We start from the raw sequence: 20,545 nt of genomic DNA on the forward strand, positions 1-20,545 counted from the left end.
GGAGTCACCCAAATACAGAAGGAACAGGACTGGAAATTCCACAGATGAGCTACTCCACCCCCAAAAGACAGCCATAACTACAGAGCTCCCAAACTAGTAAATCAGTGGATACCAAGTGATCAGATTTTTTCTTTAATCCTGGCTGCCCAATTTTTCTGCCACCCTCTCCCACTGAGCCAGTTGCCCCTCCCTGGTCTCCCCGTTTCTACACTCGCCCTCTCTGGTCTGCTCTCCATGCAGCCGTCTATTGAAATGTCCACTGTTAAGTGAAATCCAGCTTAAAGGCTGTCCCCGAGATGTCCCCAGGCCAGCCCTCAGCAGGGGCTGGCCCCAGCCTGTCTCCCCACCCCGCTCTCCCCACTCTCCAGGCTGACCCAGCACCAGCCCTGCTGACTTCGTCCCCCATTCTTCAGGCAGCTCTTGCTGTGGAGTTCCCTCTCCCTGGAAACTCTCCCCGACCTCCACCTGGCTGCTGCCCTTCACCCGCCTGCTCAGTCCGCAGCTCCTGTGACCAGCCCATCAAAAAGATCATTCCCAACCCCGTTTCCCAGCCACCTTTTCTCCACTAACCCCTGTTAGTAGCTCATGTCACATCTGATCTTATCTGTTTAGAGAATCGCATCCTGCTAAGGGGCAGGCGAACTCCAGCCCATGGACTGAAGCTGGTTGCGTGTGTCCATAAAGCTTTATTGGAACAAAGCCACCCATTTGTTCCCGCGGAGCCCGTGGCTGGCTTTTGCGCTGTCACAGCAGGATTGGTGGCTATGACGGGGATGCCCCTCCTCCTCTGTGCCCTTCTGGGCCGGCCACCCTGGAGGAAGTGCTGTCTGGTTTAGCTGAGCTCATCTTACAGGATTCGGGTGCTGCCCCTCCTCAGGTGGGAGCCCAGAAATGACTTTCCACAGCTCCCGGGGTAAGGATAACCTCAACTAGCCGGCCAGGCGGAGCCTCTGCCTGCCTCTCCAGCCTCTCCTCTCTCTCTGGACTCTGGCCAAGCTGGCTGTTCTTCTCAAAAAGTGCCAAGCTCTTTTCTGCCTCGGGACCTTTGCACTTGCTGTTCCCTTGGCTCAGCAGCTCCTTGCCCAACTCCATCCAGCCCTCTTTCTCTCGGTAACTAAGGCCGCTCCTTCACTGGAGTTTTGCTAAAGTGTCACACACTCTGGAAAGTCTTTCCGACCTTCTTGACGAGATCAGACCCCGCGCACACTTCCCTGCTCTGCTCCACTGCACTCCTCACAATTCTAATTCAGTAATTCTCCAGGTACTTGTTTATAATGTCAGCCTATCCCCCAGCTCCCAGCCCCCACTGGACCCCTAATGCCTGGGATCGCCCACAAAGCAGGCCCTCCAAAAATACTGTCAGTCGGCTGAATAAATGAATAAAGCGTGAAATATTTAAACTGCTACTCAAAGATGCTAACATGCCAACCAAAAGGCAGACAGACAGAACCTCAAGGGGGGTGATTTGGTAGTACCAAAATTCCAAACACATGCACACTTGAAACCACACGACGGCACTTGCAGAAATCTCTCCTGCAGGTACGCTCCTGTGTGCAATGTGACGCACTCATAAGTCCAATTAGTCCAGCCCTGTTCTTAATCCCCCCGAACTGGAAGTAACCTGTCCATTGGCTGGGGATGGGTTAAATTCTGTCATCCATACAGTGAGATATAATGCAGCTATAAAAGGGTGGAAAAGGTTCTTTTTGCATTGATATATAATGACCACCAGATAGTACGCGTAAGATAGAAACGGAGGTGGAGTGTGTGTACGCACACAAAGCCGATGGCTGCAGAGGCTCTTCTCTCAAAGTCTCAGGCAACAGGGACCTCCTCCTCCAAGGAGAAGAACTAAGTATTAATAATGAGGGGCAGAGGCAGAAAGGAGACTCTTATTTCTGTATTATGTTGAGAGTAGAAATACAGTTTTCAAAAGACATGTTTTATTTCATTCCAAGGGGAGCAGGGTGATGTGAGATGATCTCGAGTAGTGACACCTGGTTTGGAAAAAGCAGGGAATTGAGTTCCAGTCCTTCTCTGCCACTAACTAGCCACGTGACCTTGGAAAAGTCCCCCACCCGCTATAGGTTTCAGCCTCCTCATTTGGAACAGGACAATATTAAACCCAGCCTGTCTCCTTGGCTGCTTCTGGCTCTGAAATCTTTTCATTTTTCTAGCTAGAGTCTGTAGGGTCTAAGATTCTTACAAAGCTGCAATTCATCATCAACTTGCAATTGGGCCTGCAAACACACACACACACACACACACACACACTCCCCTTCCTGAAGGGTAAGAGAGCATAGATTTTTAATCTAGGAAGAGATCCAGGTCAAATCCACATTTGACAACAGTCTGCAAAAGAAAAACACAGAAAGCCTCTTAGCAAAAATTCCAGCCTTATCAGAAAAACCGAGCTACCTCTTAGCAGAAACACACTCCTCAGGCTGATGTGAAAGTCACAGAAAACTTAAAAACACACATCACTCACACTCTTGGGCAGCAATGAAAAACAGAAAGGCCAGTTTCTGCTGAGCAAAAGCATTTAAAGCATTTACATTGGTTTTAATTAATCCAAGAAGTAGAGTGTCTTTTTCTTTTCTCTCCCCAGGATTTTGAAAGTTTACCCACAAGCAAGGAATATGGAGGTAATTTATAATTATTTAATTCCCAGTCTCCTGGGCATTTGACAGTAGTTCTCACAGACAAAAGGCTCATCGTTCAGCTGTTTCTTTAGGTAGCTAGGGTTCTTCGCTGTGTCTCTGTAAACAGCTGCCACCCTTGCAGACAGCTCCCTCGCAGCCCGCGCCATGCCCACGCACCCCTGGGCCAAGTTTGTTTCATGTCAGAAGCACCCGATTCTCTCAGAAGGGTTTCCAAAGAGCTTGCTTTTCTTACCACTTGCATGATCTTTGCTATATTCATGTACCACCAGTGAATATTATTTACTTAATATTTCTATTTAAATTCATTCGCATATGACTTTTTTTTTTTTTAAGGAAACTTTACACTGCTGCCACAAATGGAAAATCAGTGTCACCTCCATAAATAGAAGGGAGGGTAAAAATACAATCAAAATAAAAGTTACTAAATTCAAGCAAGACACCGTTGCTAGCCCAAGGCTCCCAGCCTCAGGCCCACTTTTTTTTCCCTCCTCGATGCTCATTTTTTATAAGTAAGGCATCATTTCTACGTACAGATTTTGAGTGTAGAGTTCCATGAATTTTGCCCAATGTTCCATGCTCTGGTAGCCATCACCACAATCAAGATGTAGGACATTTCCATGACCCCAGAAAGTCTACATTTTTTCAAAGCCGGAAGTGGGAGGAGGAAATGGCAAAACGTCAGGAAAGAAAGGCGTTAAAGATACAATGACACCTGATGGAGGCCTCACTCCTTCTAAGGAGATTAGAGGGAAGCAGCTTTGCCAAGAGGATGGCCCTCTTATGTAGTGCCCATAGGAGAGCATAAAACCACCCCACATGCCGTGGGAGGCACCTGGCCCACACTCCATGCGTCAGTGTTCAGAAAGAGGATGCAGCAGAGATGGGGGATTCAGAGGTTGTTGCTCTAGGTCCTCTGTGCCTCCATGCCTTTGCACGTGCTATTCCCGTAGCTCAGAACACCCTTCCATACCTCCTGTCCTCACTTCTAGGAAGCCACTCTGTTCATTAAGATTTCACTTGGGCCACCTCCTCCTGAAAGCCCTCCCTGATTTTCCCTAGGCTGGCTCAGACACTACAGACTCTGCAGTGTTGCCAGAACTTATAGAGTCATGTAGGGAAGTCTATCAAGTACAGATTTACTTCTCTGTCTCCCTACTAGACTGTGAGCTCTCTGAAGACAGGTTAAGGTCAATGATAATAATAACAGTAATAACAACAGCAGCAGCAGCTAACATTTATTGAGAATAATATGGCAGGCTCTGATATAAGTACCTTACAAGTAGTCCATTCCTTAATTCTCACAACCTGTGAGATGGACGCTGTTTACTCCCCTTTTACAGACAAGATAACTGGGTTCAAACAGGTGAATTAACTTGCCTGAGGTCTTGCAACTTGAACCCCGCAGACCCGAGACCAGGGATTCTCAACCTCAGGACTACTGACATTTAAGTGAAGTGAAAGTCGCTCAGTCGAGTCTGACTCTTTGCAACCCCATGGACTGTACAGTCCATGGACTTCTCCAGGCCAGGATACTGACATTTGGGGCTAGAAAATTCCTTGCTGTGGAGGCTCCAGGATGTTTAGCAGCATGCTGGCCTCCTCCCACTAGACGTCTGTAGCATCCCCAGTCCTTGCCCAGTTTGAACAAGCAGAAGCACCCGAGGCTTGCCAAACTTCTCCTGCCAGGCAGAATCGCCTCCAGCTGGGAACCCCTGCTCCAGGCCCGACTGCTCCGGGGCCTCCCCCCGGGGCCTGCACACGGCCAAGGCCCCAAACACTGCTGGGAACATCAGCCCATGAGTCACACCTGAACTGACTCAGAAATGAGACGTCGGCTCCCTGTGAGCCCTGGCAGGTAAACCGCTTCTGCAACAGACATCCGAGAGGCCACATCACCACCGCCCTCCCTTTCCCATCAGGCTCTCAGGGGCTCACCCCACATCCAGGCCCCAAGAACATCTGGGGAGACCTCTGGCCACTCTCTGGAACCAGAAGACAAGAAGGCTGGGGCAGCCACTCCAGCCCCACCGCAGCAGGGCGTCTGCATGGGGAGCCGGGTCTCGGTCAGTACACGGTGTTAGAGGCCCCCCGTTCCACAGCCTTGCACCCTGGCTGTGTGACCTGGGGTCCTGAGTCCTCGTGTATAATAGGGGCGGAGGGTGGTGACAATACCCACCTGACACTTCATCTCACGCACATGAAACCCAAAGCACAAAATAAACGCTCAACAAATGAGGCCTTTGGGTAATTAGTATTATTATTGTGGAAGGAACTATCATTTAAGTTGAAAATTCTACCCTTTCTCTGCTTTCGTCTGGCTTCCCTGGTGGCTTAGATGGTAAAGGATCTGCCCGCAGTGCAGGAGCCCTGGTTTGATCCCGGGGTCAGGAAGATCCTCTGGAGAAGGGAACTGCAACCCACTCCTGTATCTTGGCGAATTCCGTGGACAGAGGAGCCTCCTGAGCTATAGTCCCTGGGGTCACAACGAGTAAGACAGGACTGAGTGACTAACACTTTGTTTTCATTCCCTTATTTTACAACTTAAAGTGTGACACACACCGCCCCCCCGCCCCGGGACTTCTTTTAAAAAAGAAAAAGGGAAGAAACCTTTATAAAAATAAAATGGATCGGTCAGCACTTTGAATTCTCTTTTTCTGCTAGCCTTCAGAAACTATGTAGAGTAGGTAAAGAATGCCTCCGACACTCCTTCCGCTCCACGCTTTGTCCTTCTTCTGGGCTACCTGGGAGCTAATCGACTAACTCTTACTAAAGTGTTGGTGACACACCAAGTTCCATGGACACGAGTCTGAGCAAGCTCCAGAGGGTGAAGGACAGAAAGGCCTGGTGTGCTACAGTCCATGGGGTTGCAAAGAGTCGGACATAACTGAGTGACTGAACAGCAAAGGCAACTGCAACAACAAAAATGATTCTCTGTAATGCAGCTCTACCCTTTATACCAAGAAGCACTCTGTATGTATTTAACACACACTGCTAAGTCACTTGAGTCGTGTCCGACTTTGTGCAACCCCATAGACGGCAGCCCACCAGGCTCCCCCGTCCCTGGGATTCTCCAGGCAAGAGAACTAGCATTTGTCTTACAAGAACCCTTCGAAGCAAGATATAGTGTCCTCATTTTCTAAATGAGGAAAGTGGGGCTCAGAGAGGGTGATTAATTTGCCCAAGATCACACAGCTGCTAAGTAGCAAAACCGGATTCGGTCTCAGGCAGCCCAGCTCCTCCAGCCCCATAACTCACAAAAGGGAATATTTCCTGGATCGTGACGCCTTCACCCCAACACAGAAAACTGAGGTGTCCCCAGGACAGGAACTGCTCCGGAGTCCCATGAGGAGGTAGGCTGCCTAGACAACGGAAGACACAGATTCCTTTCTTCTGGAATACTCATAATCCCTCCGTTTGCCCCAGGATTGAGTCAACGATTATTTAAAAACCTCACTCAGGCCACAAGGCGCTCTCTGCCAGCTCCTGCCCTCCCGCTGCTCACCCTCAAGGACACACGGCCAAGTCTGAGACCGCCGCCAGCACCAACCCACCGGCCAACAGATCGCTTTTGAAAAAAGGAACAGCGAGAGAACATCTCTCCGCCGAGGACGACAAGCTGGTGGAATTTTCAGGAAGCAGAATAGAATGACCAAAATAGAAAGCCAGCTCAGGAAGCTCCGGGAGGCATCTGTCCTCAGGCGGGGGAGGGGCCGCGCAAGCCGGGGCACTCGGAGGAGCCAGGATCCGGCCCGCAGGCCTGACGCCCCTTGGGCCGGCGGCTGGGCCCCGGAGCCGCGGTCCACCCCTGTCTGAAGCGACAGACCCACCGCTCACACCCTGAGGTGGTGAGAGGCCCGGGCCCTGGGTTTGAGACATCACAGTCTGTTGCCATGGCAACAGTGTGAAGCTGCCACAACCTGGCGGCTGCACGTGCAGCAAGAAGGTGGGGAGAAGCTGGAGGGAGGGGGTTCTGGGGGTCCCGCCCCTCCCCTCCATCCCTCCGCTCTCATAAGCCCCTGTGTGTTCGGGGCTGCAGGAAACGCCAAGAGGAAGCTGAAGCTGGATGGACTTCGCATCTGGCGGCTTGCACCACCTATAGGAAAGACCTTCTTTGAAAAGTTACAGATTGTACTTTGAGTAACACATTCAGCGCTTAGCAAACTTTCCAGCGGGCCCCCCATGCCCCTGCAGCCCCCAGCAGACACACATGCAGGCGGTAATTGGATGCCCGATCAATGAATCGTGTGTGTAAATGATGACGGGGAGAATCAGGTGGTCACACCCTTCATTCAGAGATGACACACACAGACGCAGGGCGTGAGAGGTGAGAAATTCCATCCAGCTAAGTCAGGTCCAGAGATGCCAGCAAGGGAAAGAAGGCAGTTTACCATCCTGTCTCGTTCGACGTGGAACCACTGGAAAAAGCCACCATGACGGCTGTGCTCTTTGCTGACCCTGCCCCGGCTAAGATAGCTGTCTCCCTGCACCAGACAGGACAGAAAGGAGCGCTGGGTCCTGCCTCCCAGGCAGCCTGCCATGAGGCCAGGCGCCCGAGACCCAGGACCCAGGACAGTGTGCAAGCTCCAAGTCTTACAGACCGGCTACTGGCATGGCGGTCTGCAAATACACACGCACCCGCGTGTCTTCCTTCTGGAGAGAAGTGGAGAGATGTCTGGAATCTGCAAGCCTCAAGTTCAGCTTCCGGATGGAGGGCAGGGCCCAGGCATCTGATAGACACAAAACCCCACCTCGTCTTCAAACTGGGATGGAAAGAACCGGGTGGAACCATTCCATGGGGCCCTCATGCTTTCAAGAACTTCAAAGGCCTTCCCATCTCCCTTCATTCACAGCGCCTCAAGCTCTCCTGTGTACCACGTGGCTGACAAGCACCTTCGAGGCAGGTACCATCTACTCCTCTGTGTCACCGAGGGGGCCAGGGAAGCTGAGGTGGGTGGGGATTCAGCCCCAGTGACGAGGGCAATCAGGCCAGACACTCTTCAGGCGGTCTAGAAGGCTCTGCCTCCCAGGGCAGGGGTGGGGCTTCCATCCCTGGTTGGGGAGCTGAGATCCCACGTGCCTCTCAGCCAAAAAACCAAAACATAAAACAGAAGCAAGATTGTAACAGATTCAATAAAGGCTTTTAAGAAATGATCCACATCAAAAAAAGAGTCTTTTGAAAGAAACCAGGGGCAGGGCTGGGGTTCTAATGGAGACAGCATCTACATGCCGTAAGATATTAGAAGTACACCTCGGTGCCTTTTTACAAATGTGCATCCACCGTTCAAGACACAGAACGCTTCAGTCCTGCTAGATGGTTCCCTAGTGGCCCCACCCAGCCACTAGCCCTCCTTCAGGGGGACCCCCTCACCTGCCTTCCCTCACTGCGGCCTGGGTTTGCCGGCTGTGATCACGACATAAATGAAACCATAGGAAATGTACATGGACATGCTGTAAACCTCAGCCTTATGTCTGAGATTTAACCACGCTGCGTGCAGTTATGGTTTCTTTTTCATGGCTGTGTAATGGTCCCTCAGATGCCACCATCAGACTCGGCTTATCCGGTCACTGTGCCACACTGCCTCCATTTTTCAGGAAGACAGCCGTCTGAGGAGGAATTTGTGCCTCAGAGGCCCTTCTCTAAGAGAAGACAGTCTCTCCCCACTTGTCACGTGGCATACAGCAGAGAGCAGGGCTCCAGCGACTTCCTCGCCAAAAGGAGAAGAAAAGGTCTGGCCAGAAGAATCAACCAGAAACAGACCTCAGATAATCCTCCCTCTGAAACAGGGTACGTGTGGCTAACCCGCCTCTCTGCCAAGGCCCTGCCCAAGGAGACACTGGCAGGGGCCCGGCCGCCCTCTCTGCTTTGATTCCTCCAACTCACTCAGCAAAGACCCCCTTCACCTTTACGCCAGTGCCTCAAAGAGCTGTGCCCCTCACTGAGCCCCGCAACCCCTGACACAGCATGCAAACCTGGTTTCCACCTTTCTTTCAGCCAACTTGAAATCCAAGTGCAAACTTCCCCTTGAAGACAGGGGGGCCCCTGGAACCCCTGGCCAGGGGCAGAGACTTAACATTAATGCCTGATTGACAGATGGCTTCTTTATTTACACTCATCGCCAGGAGCTTTCACTTCAGTGCCTTGTCCCCGGGGGCGGGTACAGTTGATCAGAGGCTCCTGCCAACTCCGGGCATTAATGACCTCCTCCTTTCTCCATGGCAACAGAGATGAGGTCACGGGTTGTGGATTTCACACCCGGAGCCCACCTTCTCAGGATCACGCAGGTAAACAGCCCCTTTTTGTGGTCTTTACAATACCTTTCGCAAGCACTGCAGACGTCAAGGGCTCCCCTACCCCGCCCCGCACTCATTTAACAGTCCGCCTTTCTCAGCATGCCCAAGCAGGTTTGTTTTGATAAGGACCTTTATAAATCCTGAGCTTTTGCAGGCAACTTTCTTACCTTCAGAAAGCTCACTCAGGCGTGGCTCAATTAAAATTCACGTAGAAGCACTGCCTTTTAGAAACGTATCTTAGTAACTGAAACAGGCCCAAGTGAGAAAATTCTCTTTTTCCCTCAAAATCTCAGGTCAGGACACACAGACGATCCCAAACGCCAGCTCAGGAAAAGCAATCTCTCTGCTCTTCCTGTAGTGTCCTCCTTACCTTGGGTATATTTCTCTGCAGAAGAAAACAGCACTCAAAGTCTACGGCACAGAACTTCAGATCTAAATGCCAGTTTGTAAGAGATGCAAGGGACAGAAGACTAAACACCACCACAGGGACACTGCTGGCAAAGCTCGTCACACAGAGGCCAGTGCAAGAAAAACGGCCTGCTGCTTCAACAAAGGCAAGAAGACAGACTGGTGGGGATTTCTACAAAATAAGAGAGATCTGATGGCCATGTCAATGATTTACAGTGTTAGGATCTCCTCTGGATCTTGGTTCAAACAAATTAACCAAGAAAAGACACGTGTGAGACACTCAGTAAGTTTAAACACTGGACATTTGAAATTAAGTATTATGGCTTTGGAGGCTTCCCAGGTGGCACGACGGGTAAAGAACCCGCCTGCCAATGCAGGAGACTTAAGAGATGTGGGTTCAATCCCTGGGTCAGGAAGATCCCCTGGAGAAAGTCATGGCAACCCACTCCAGTACTCTTGCCTGGACAACCCCATGGACAGAGGAGCCTGGCGGGCTACAGTCCATGGGGTCGCAAAGAGTAGGCCACGACTGAGTCAACTTAGCACGCAATACAGCTTTTTAGGTTTGGTGATGGTATTGGATTTTTCTCAGGAGCCCTTATATTTGAGAGCTACATGCTAATCTATCTATCAATAAAATATTCTATCATCTGCAGTGTGATTTAAAGCAAGCAGAAGTGGAGACACGGAGCACACACGGGGGTGGGGGAGACTGGCCTTCAGTGGGTAACCGTTGAAACTGGGTGCTGGGAACGCACAGCTAATGCTACCATTGTCTCTACTTTTCCACATTTTGGACAAAGTTTCGGAAAATGTCATAGGCCTTTCCTCTTGCTTTGGGGGAACCCGCCGCGGGCTTTCCTCTAGGCAGGAAAGTTGATGCAGCCCAGGAAGAGCCCCAGGGCGAGTCTTGCCTTCTTCCCTGAGCTCGGTTTGGGAACAATCAGTAAAACCCAACCTCGCACCAGCCCAGGGAAGCCGGGTCTGGCCGGAGCTCTGGGGCGCCTGTGGCTGTTTCGTGTGCTGGGGAGGGAGGGAGAGAGGAAATCCCTTCGTGGGGGGAAGCCACAAGACATCCACCACGCTGCACTTCCCAAGGCTGCCGCTTCCTGGCAGGCTCAGGGGTCCCGCAGCGCCAGGGCAGGACACCTGAGAAGGCCCCGCTTCTCTGAGGAGCCGCCTCAGGGAACCTTGCAGCCTGAGGGTCTGGACAACTGAGAAAGCTTTTGCCGCAGGCCTAGTTCTGTGGCTGAGGCAGGGGCCCGTGCCCCGGGCAAGCTTTTCATCAGAACTGATCCCTACAGAGGGCTGCCCCGGTGGCTCAGTGGTGAAGAATCCACCTGCCAATGCAGGAGGCGAGGGTTCGATCCCTGAGTCGGGAAAATCCCCTAGAGGAGAGCATGGCAACTCACTCCAGGATTCTCACCTGAGAAATCCCATGGACAGAGGAGCCTGGTGGGTTCCAGTCCATGGGATCGCAGAGCGCTGGACACAACTGAGCGTGCAGGCGGATCGCACGTAAGTTGGATATCATGCTATGATGCCGACTGAAGCCCCGCGGCCAGTGACTCATCTCCACAAAGCATTTTCTCTTAAGGCTTAGGATTCCTCAAAGGCCAAGGCAGAGACTCTCCCCTCCAAGGACCCAATGCTCTCAAGAAGTTGGGTGAGCCAGACGGTTTCTCAGAGCTTACCACCCTGCTCCCAGCCTGCCATCCGACCGTCATGCAGCCCCAGTGCCCGAGCTCAATCACACTGCCTTGCGGGAACCTGCCATCACCACCCCATTTCACAGATGAGAAAACGCAAGCGGAGAGGACCAAAATCACCTGCCTGGAGGCAAACCACTAAGAAGGAATTATGCAACTTTTCTTCCATTTATAAGGCAATGATTTATTGCGTGCTTGCTAATGCCAGGTACTTCAACTTGGCCAACGTCAAGCAAGTAAGAGACAACTAAGGCAGAATTTCAAGCCAGGACTTCCTGACTTCAGTCCTGTTGCTCTGGCTCATTAAACCTATGGCCGTGGAGCTGGGGGGACACGTGCCCCGGAAGGCATGCCCAACAGTTCACTGGGCTGCAGAAAGAAATACAGAAACAGCAGAACTCCCGTTTATACTCTGTCCTTCCCCACCTGGGTTTCTGCTGCATATTTTATGAGTATAATCCCATTAGGAGAGCAATGAACATTCCACTGATAATTATATAGATATCAAAACATCATGGGTGAATGCACCCCATGTTGGCATTAAGGGTACCCAGGAAAGCTGGGGTCAGTGAGATCCAGGCTGAGCTGTAGTGCTGAGGACAGGGACTTAGGGCCCCAGCTGCCTGGGCTCGAAGCCTGTCCTGCCATGTACTTCTCGTGACTCTTAGCAAGAGTGAACTGACCCCCAAGAATTCTGGCTTCATGGGTCCTGGGTATGCCTGAAAGATTCTAGTCTGTAGCCAGGATTAAGGACCACTGGCCACCAATGCTACATTTCTCAAATGTATTCAATCCCATCCTCTCACAGGACTAAAAAGCCTTGGGAGCCAACTCAAATAACACAGCATTAAGATTTTAAGAGCCTCTACTTCTGATCAAGGGCTTCCTTGGGAGGTCAGTGGTAAAGAATCCGCCTGCCAACCACAGGAGACAGGGATTCTATCCCTGGGTCGGGAAGATCCCCTGGAGAAGGAAATGGCAATCCGCTCCAGTATTCTTGCCTGGGAAATCCCAGGGACAGAGGAGCCTGGCGGGCTACAGTCCCTGGGGTCACAAAGAGTCGGACATGATTGAGCAACTAAAACAACAACTTCTGATCAAAAGCTGAGGGCACCTTAAGAACAGACAGCCTTTAATTTGGAAGCTGGGATGACATGTGTTCAATAGTAAAGAATGATTCAGACAACCTTCTCCCTAGTTCTTTCTCCTCCCTTGACAAGGCCCCCGCTCAACTCAGCCCTCATTTCACCTCTCCAGCTGCACCTGGAGACACTATTTGTACAAAGCAGGCTTATTAAGGCTTGTCCTTAACTCGACACAGACGGCAACGTCTCTGAATGTCACATGTGTTTAGCGAACTTGCTGGCTTAGAGCAGAGCTCTATTTTTAGTAAGCACCAAAAAAAAAAAAAAAAAGCCCATGATACTATATATCAGCACCTCACCTGTCCCTATTTGTTTACCAGGCTGTGTCCCACGTTGGCCTGGGGGCCAGACAAGGGTAAGACCACATTTCATTCATCTCTGTACTCCCACTGGGCCTGGCACAAAACCAGCATTCAATGAGTGTTTGCTGAAAGAATGAGGCTTTAATTGTGCCCTGTGAATGGGCGGAGAGCAGGTGGCCCTGAGTTGAAGTGCAGGTGACATTAGAGAATGGGCTACAGCAGGGTCTGTGACTCTACCTGAAAATGGTATAAAGGTGAGGCACCTGCAATGCAGGAGACCCGGGTTCGATTCCTAGGTCAGGAAGATCCGCCGGAGAAGGGACAGGCTACCCACTCCAGTATTCTTGGGCTTCCCTTGTGGCTCAGCTGGTAAAGAATCCGCCTGCAAAGTGGGAGACCTGAGTTCAATCCCTGGGTTGGGAAGATCCCCGGAGAAGGGAAAGGCTACCAGCTCCAGTATTCTGTCCTGGAGAATCCCACGGACTGTATAGTCCCTGGGGTCCCGAAGAGTCGGACACGACTGAGCGCCTTGCACCCCAGGGTTTTCAGGTGCAGAAGGGACGCACACGTGCAAATGTGCTCCTGCAGCACATGGGGCCTGAGGCTTTCATCAGCCTTTCAGAGGTCTGTGACCCAAAGGAGTTTGAGGATCAGCAGAACAAACTCTAAGCAACGGTCAGGAGTCCATTTTCCTTTCTGAAAGGTCAAAGTTAATGCCAGATGCATCCGCTCACCAGAGGAGGGACACACCAGACTCACTGAGGCAGACTAGAAGCAAGCCCTCCCAGCACGGCCCAGAGAAGATCTGGCACCTCTGGAGGTGACTGGGGATCTCCAGAGTCCATCCGTCTTTCCCAGTGTATTACAAGCTGGAAGAAGTAAGAATGCATTGAATTCACAGGCACATACAAAGAAATTAAACTTCTGATCTGCCTACCAACAGCCACCATGCCTCTCCCCTCCAAGGTGGGCTCACAGCCCTCGCCAGGACTACCATAGCCCTGTCTGTGTTCTTTCTATTACTATGTATTTAGCTCTTTCGCTCAAAAGAAAATAAGAGTTTACTTTGCATGCCTCTAAGAAAATAAATCTGAAAACTCAGAAAGGTGAAGTGGATGATTTCCTGGGAAGATAAAGTTTACCAAACTGGCTCTAGTCAAAATAGAGAATGGATACAGCCCAGTTCCCATAGACACAATCGAGAAAGTTATCACAGAACAAGACCATAAGAAGGCACCCGGTCCGGGCGGCTTCACAGGAGAATCCTATCACAGCGTGAGAAACTGGATAGTCCCAATAATACACACATTGTTCCTGAACATAGAGAAGGAAAGACATTTACACTTGCCCGCACACCAAAAAGGACATAACAAACATCACCCATGGCTTAATTGCTAAGCCGTGTCCGACTCTTGCAATGCCATGGACTATAGCCTGACAGGCTTCTCCATCCATGAGATTTTCCAGACAAGAATATTGGAGTCAGTTGCCGTTTCCTTCTCCAGGGGATCTTCCCGGATCCACAGATCAAACCCAGGTCTCCTGCATTGCAGGCAGATTCTTTACCGGCCACCAGGTGAACACTGCTAAAAGAAATCTTCAAAAAATATTATCCAGTAGATGCCAGGCCCACCACCATATGAAAATAATACACAGTGACCAAGTGGGGTTAATACCAGGAACGTTTCAATATTAGGAAATCTATTAATATAAATGATCTTAGAATAAAATATTTATCCATAGATGCTAAAAAGTCTGTTCAGTTCAGTTCAGTTGCTCAGTCGTGTCTGACTCTTTGTGACCCCATGAATTGCAGCACGCCAGGCCTCCCTGTCCATCACCAACTCCCAGAGTTCACTCAAACTCACATCCATCAGGTCAGTGATGCCATCCAGCCATCTCATCCTCTGTCGTTCCCTTCTCCTAACTCAACTCCCATTCCTAATCAAAACTCTCATGAAAATAGAAATGGATGGATACTTCCCTAACATAAATACATATGCCTCAATTCTAAAGCTAACACTGAAGATTTTCCTGCCTGGGTCAGAAACAAGGCAAGGACGCCTACTTTCCACCACCACGTAGATCCTACTGGAGGCATCAGTTGATGCAATTAGACAAGAAAAACACTAACTGGTGGAGGGCAGGGACTGGCTCTCGTTTTCTATCACATCCCCAGGATCTAACACCATAGGAGCTCAACAGCTAGATGGATGAGTAAGTGAATAATGACTCACATGAACCGAGCAGCTCTATTAACAAAATCAAAGGTTTAATAAAAAGCGAGGGACAAATCACACTGTGTTAACTGATTTGAATGGGTTAAGCCATTCGAGGCAGACAGTCCTATGAGGTAAGGACTATCAGTCAGTTATGTGACAGCTGAGCAAACAGAGGTCCAGAGAGAGTAAATGACTCGCCCAAGATCATCTTGTCAGTAATGTTTTAAACTCCAGTCTTGCATGGTGCCAGGCCCCTAACTGCTTTGTGCGTGTCTCTCATCAAGTGAGGGGCCGAGAAACTCACACAGTAGATCAGAAACAGGCTCGGGAGCAGGACGGCCAGGTTCACGTTTCAGCTCTGCCGTGTACCAGCTCTGCTTTCTGGGGAAAGCTCCCTCACCTCTCTGTACCTCATCAACCCCTCTACAAAACGAAGGTGACAACCTTCTATGAAGTGCGTACCTTCTACGGCTGGAGGGTACTACACGGGCTACTCACAGCTGCCACACGCTCAGGTTCCACAAACCAAGCATCGGGCTTCCCCCAACTCCCTACGTGCCGTCGCCAGCTCCTGACATGTCTGTCCCAGGAGCAACCCTCTTCCTTCCTTGGTCTTTTGCCAAGCCAGTTGCCCAGAGTTAAAGAGAATACCTCACGTGTATCACCAACATAGTGTCATGTGAGACAAAGCCCATTAGTAAGACACGGGCTAGTGTTGACCCTTGGGGAGTTCCATCATGCGGAAGCAAAGAAAAGTGCCTGCTATTAACATCTGGGTGAGCCCGAGCCCGACCCACATCTGGAACAGCTCGCTTCAGCCTCTCAAGGCTCACGACATCCCTTCTCTTCCTGAGCCATGACGTTTCTGCCCTGGTGCCTTCCCAGCAAGGCGTGATTCCAGATTCCAGAGCACAATTCCTCATCCTTAAGTTGGGCTGCACGTTTGGCACAGAGTAACTTTATGGTGGAGGAACCTGCCAAAGGCTACCTCGGCCTGGTGATCTAGGCTATCATCAGTAACGTAACTCATGTTGATGGTAGGTATCCATGATGTGACGTGATGGAAACAGTCACTTTATCTCTGCGGTCTTCCTCCCCCAAAACCCATGGCCCTGTCCAACCATGAGAAACACATAAGACCCCACTGAGAGGACATTCTACAATGTACCTAGCCAGTATTCCTCAAAGCTGTCAAGCTCATTTAAAAAGAAAAGGGACAATCTGAACGAAGTATGGACTTAGCTTCATAAACTGTATCATAATATTGGCTCACTAATTATAACAAATGCATCCTGCTAATGAAAGATGTTCCTCCTATGGGGAGCTGGGTGCTGGGTATACAAGAGCTTGCTGTATGTACTCTGTTTACAATGTTTCTGTAAATTTAAGACTGTTTCCAAAAATACAGTTTATTTTTTAAAAGATAGATTCTGGGGCCTTCACCATGGTCATTTAGACACCCATCTGGCGGCCACCAAGCACCCCTTTGCCAAGAAAAACTATAAAAAGCACCTCCCATCAGATTTGGCTTGGAAACTATTTCCCCGGAAATCTCCCTGCTGCAGGAAAAAAAAAAAAAATCCGTTGATTGTGAATCTTGGAGGGGTGTAAGTACTCCCTCCAAACATGACTTTAATCTTAACGAAGAGCAAGACCACGGATGCTAGAGGGATCGTTTGCAGATTCTTAATTGTATCTTTTCAAAGCAAAGGATGGCCTCCAGATTGCAACTCAAGAAGACTGGTTTCTTTGGCTGGCTAATTATTTCCATCTCCAGCCAAAATAGAGAATAGTTACTAACTACCATCTTCACTTGGTATCCGATCAAAGGGCATCTCTGAAGTCAAAGCAAGCCCCTCACCTAAGGAGTTTCACCTGAAGACGCTGCGGAGGGAAAGTTGAAATTTCTTTGCCTCACACAGCATCTCTGGGAAACAGCAAACTCAGGAGAGTCTGGAAAGGGCCTCCTACACACACCAGCCAGCACAACCCCTTCCTGCTCCCCCGAAGCAGCCAAGCCCAAGTGCATCTGGAAGTCACCAACAGGCCTGCCCCCAAGGCTTCAACAAGCACTGGCTGGGCTAGGCTGTCAAAATCAGGAAGCCTGGTTGGGTTCTTCTGTTTTTCTTCCAAGACAACCTGCTAACCAGAAAAATACAGTGAGGCTGGGTGTGCGACGGCCTCCTCTGACCAAGGCTCCTGTTAAACACGTGAAATGACGGCCCAGCACGGGGAAATCCCCAGCCCCCAGCGCAGAGCGCAGTTGCAGTAGGGACTGACAGGTCGCCGAGGCAGGAATAAGCCTGCACCTTCCTGAAACCACAGGTGGGCACCCTCCAAGTCCCCACAGTCTGGATGCCTGTGGGGCGGCGCGGGGCGGGGGGTGGGGGGGACCCACTTAATAAAGCTCAGCCTGAAGCATGTGAGGTGATGTGCACACGGCAGCGGCAGAACTCAGGGAGGAAATGGGCCAGCCGCCTAAGATGAGGGCAAACCACCCCCTAGCATTAGATACAGACAACCTCTTCCTTAGAGTCAGCGCAAAGTCCCCAACAACGCTAGAGCACCGTGGGGCTCGGAGGTGGGCGGATCCGCTTCACCAGCCCTCTTTTTGCACCAGTCCCGGCCGAAAAACTCCATCCTTCGGCTTCCTCACCTCCTCCCTCCAAAAGCAAAACTCATAGCTTCCACCGCACACTGATGACCAGCAGCGGGCAAGAGACCAGCGGAGACCCCCGCTCCCTTTTGCTTCACTACCAGGGACCCTCGGGGAGAAGTAACTAGAAACTGGGGCCCCACCAGGCAGAGTGAGCCTAGTGCCCTCTAAAGGCGGCTGCACTCTCCGACGGCTCCCGCCCTCCCTCTCACCTGGGGAGAGGCACCCCCCCCCAAGTTCAGGCCCCCCAGGAAATGTGACGCGTGGGGCAAAGGGGCCCCACCCGTGGCCACTGCCCAGGCCCCAGCCCCAGCCCAGGCTCGGGGGCCAGGCCGGGGCGAGCCTCCACCGACCTTCGATAGGATTCAAATAGTCATAATCGAAGAGGATGGAGAAGTCGAACTCGTCTTGGGGGCTGCCCCCAGGCTCGTGGCCCGGGGCGTCCCCGCCGTCGGGGTCGGGCTGCGGCTCCGGGGCGTCCATGGCGCGCGGAGGGGCGGGCGGGCGGGCGGGCGGCGGGCCGGGGGCGGAGGCGGGCTCGGTGGACTCTCGGGCCCCTCGCCGGCGAGGGCGAAGGGAGCAGGAAGCGGGGCGGAGAGGCGGGCGGAGCGGCGGGGTCACTGTCCTCGTGGGGACACACGCGGGGTCCGGGGATGGCGCGCCCGGGGGAGCTGAGCGGCGGCGGCGCGCGCTTCCTGCTCCGGAGGCACCTGTTGCAGCCCGGGGGAGGGGAGGCGGGGACAGCGCGGCCCGGCCGGCGGGGCGGGGCGACACCCCGGGACCGGGAGGGCGGGGACGGCCGGGAGGAAGCAGGCCGCCCTGGTCCCGGCCGCACCGCCCGGCGCCGCGCGTAGCCACCCGCCAGGCGCTCGGGCGCGGCCGCCGCTCCCACCCTCCCGGCCAGAGCGCTGCGCCCCTGCCGGACCCCTGCAGGACCCAGGATCCGGATGAGGAAGCCGCTTGTCTTTCTGCCCTGGGTGACCGGCTGACACCAACAAGGTGGGCCCGGGGCGGGGGGCGCGGTGCACCCACTGCCTGCTCTTGCGGCCGGGAGCCTCTGTGAGCCCGCAGCTGCGGCTCGCCTGCCACCTCCATCAGCCACATCCAGGACTTGGCGAAGAACCCCAGGTGCCGGCACGGCGCGAGTCCTGCCTGCCTTTCCATCTACGCCTCTTGGCCACCCCACGGACCAGCAGGCACCAGGCACTCTCGCCCGGGGACGTTTAGGTCCTGGTGGGGGAAGAGTCAGGACCCAGATAAACTCCAGAACAAAGAGCGTCCCCCTGGGCTGCCCCGAGAGCGCTCACCAGAGATGTAGGGGAAAGGCTGGGGGCTGGGGCGGCTTTGGTCCCCTCAGCGGTCAGGGGGCACGGAGGGGCTCTGGCAAGATGGCATTCGGAGGAACCTGACTGCTGTGCAGACCCGGAGGAACAGAGCTTGGGAGGCGAGAACCAAAACCAAGAGAGGCAGAAGAAGCTCGGTGTGGCAGAGCAGGTCAGAGGGCAGTGCAGGTGGGAAGGGCAGCTGGGGCCCAGTACACCTGGATGCTTGGTCAAAACGCAGATCCCCAGGCCCCGCGCTGGAGCTTGAGTACGTAAGTCTGGAGTAGAGGCTCGGAGATGTGCATTTTTGGGCCAGCATCCAAGGTGAAAGCTGGGAACAGGTACACTTAGGGAACAGCACATAAGAACCGACTCCCAACAACGCCCCCCCCCCCATAAAACACTTCCAGAGGTCTTGCACCAAGTTAGCTCAAGTCAGAAAGCAGACTCACAGAGGTAAAGGAGACGCGGCCAGCGGCCTCCACCTTTACAGCACATTGGCACCACCTGAGACGCTTTAAAAATGCCTGTTCCCAGGTTCCAATCCAAACCCATTGAAGGTATTTTTTTTTTTTAATGACCTCAGATAATTCTAAAGGGCGGCCAGGGTTGAGAATTACTGGATCAGAAAAGGAAGTGGGAGAGGTTCAGGGGTTCCCTGAGAGCCACAGCTTGACCTGAAATGGGGACTGACTCAGATCCTTCCCCACGTGCCAGAGGGATGGAGAGGATGCCCTCTTGCAGGGGAGCCGTCCTGGTTCCATTAAGGGATTCGTGTGAAGCTGTCAATCACTATGCATTCCCCAGACCTTTACTGGGCACCTGCTAGGTGCCAGGCACAACTACAGACTCCGGGGTGCAGCTGTCGGCAGGACCGGGTCTCTGCCATCCTCATCCTGTTTACGTCCTGTTGGTAAAGAGATACGGCAATGAACAGGGTTTCCAAACTGCACTTAGACCAGTGACTCCTAACCCAACTTACACATTAGCCTCACCTGGAGAGCTGTTAAAAACAATTCAAGAAGCTGGGTCCTAGAAGGGGCCAGTTACAATCAGAATGTTTGAGACTCAGGCATCAGTATTTTGTAAAAGCTCCCCAGATGCTTCCAGTGTGTGGCCTGGGGTAAGAATCACTGGTTTAGACACAAACTCCATTCCAGGGTCCTGGGCCTGGATCCAAGACTCATGCATTTCCAGTCTTGGGAAGCTCTTTCTGGTTGTCAGAACATTAAAAAAAAAAAAAATCCTCTTGTTTGTTTCTTAGGCATAAACATACACACACCAGGTGTATCCAGCAAGTACCCTAGGGGTGGCTGATCAATTTAGGTGGAGGAGGGGAGATGACCCAGGCTAGGACTACTGATAGCCCAAGCATCCAGAAGGAGGGGCCTTCCAGGTGGCAAAAGAATTTACCTGCCAATGCAGGAGACATGGGTTTGAACCCTGGGTGGGGAAGATCCCCTGGAGAAGGAAATAGAGCCCACTCTAGTATTCTTGCCTGGAGAATCTCATGGACAGAGGAGCCCGGTGGGCTACAGCCCATGGGGTTGTAAAAGAGTCAAACACGACCAAGCAACTAAACAAGACAGCGATCCAGAAAGAGATGGATGCTCTTGGGTCCCTGTGACAGGACTCAGAGTCCAAACCCTGAGATTTAGCCAGGGACAATCGAAGGAACCAACCCGTCCTTGTGCTACAGACCAGGAGTGGCTAGAGTCATCCTCACTGGTCCCTTTTCATCCCTCCAGCCATGATGACTAAATGCCTCTAATCTAGAGGACATCTGTTGATTCTGCCTACCTGCCGTCATTCCCCACTTCTTCTGAT

At 52.1% G+C, this 20,545-nt stretch overlaps 1 long non-coding RNA gene across 4 annotated transcripts in view; it reads right to left on the minus strand.

Moving 5' to 3' along the window:
* The window catches only part of NFATC2, a 156,291-nt gene that overhangs the window by 121,703 nt on the left and 14,043 nt on the right, over positions 1-20,545 (minus strand). For 2 of the 4 annotated variants that reach the window (XR_001919087.1, XR_001919088.1), the window contains exon 1: positions 17,750-18,026. The exons of the other annotated variants lie outside the window; for them this stretch is intronic. This is a non-coding gene — a long non-coding RNA (nuclear factor of activated T-cells 2). Of the gene's footprint in view, positions 1-17,749; positions 18,027-20,545 lie in introns of those variants that run through there. 4 annotated transcript variants of the gene reach the window in all.

Source organism: Capra hircus, chromosome 13 (assembly GCF_001704415.2).
Source record: "Capra hircus breed San Clemente chromosome 13, ASM170441v1, whole genome shotgun sequence".
Taxonomy (NCBI): domain Eukaryota; kingdom Metazoa; phylum Chordata; class Mammalia; order Artiodactyla; family Bovidae; genus Capra; species Capra hircus.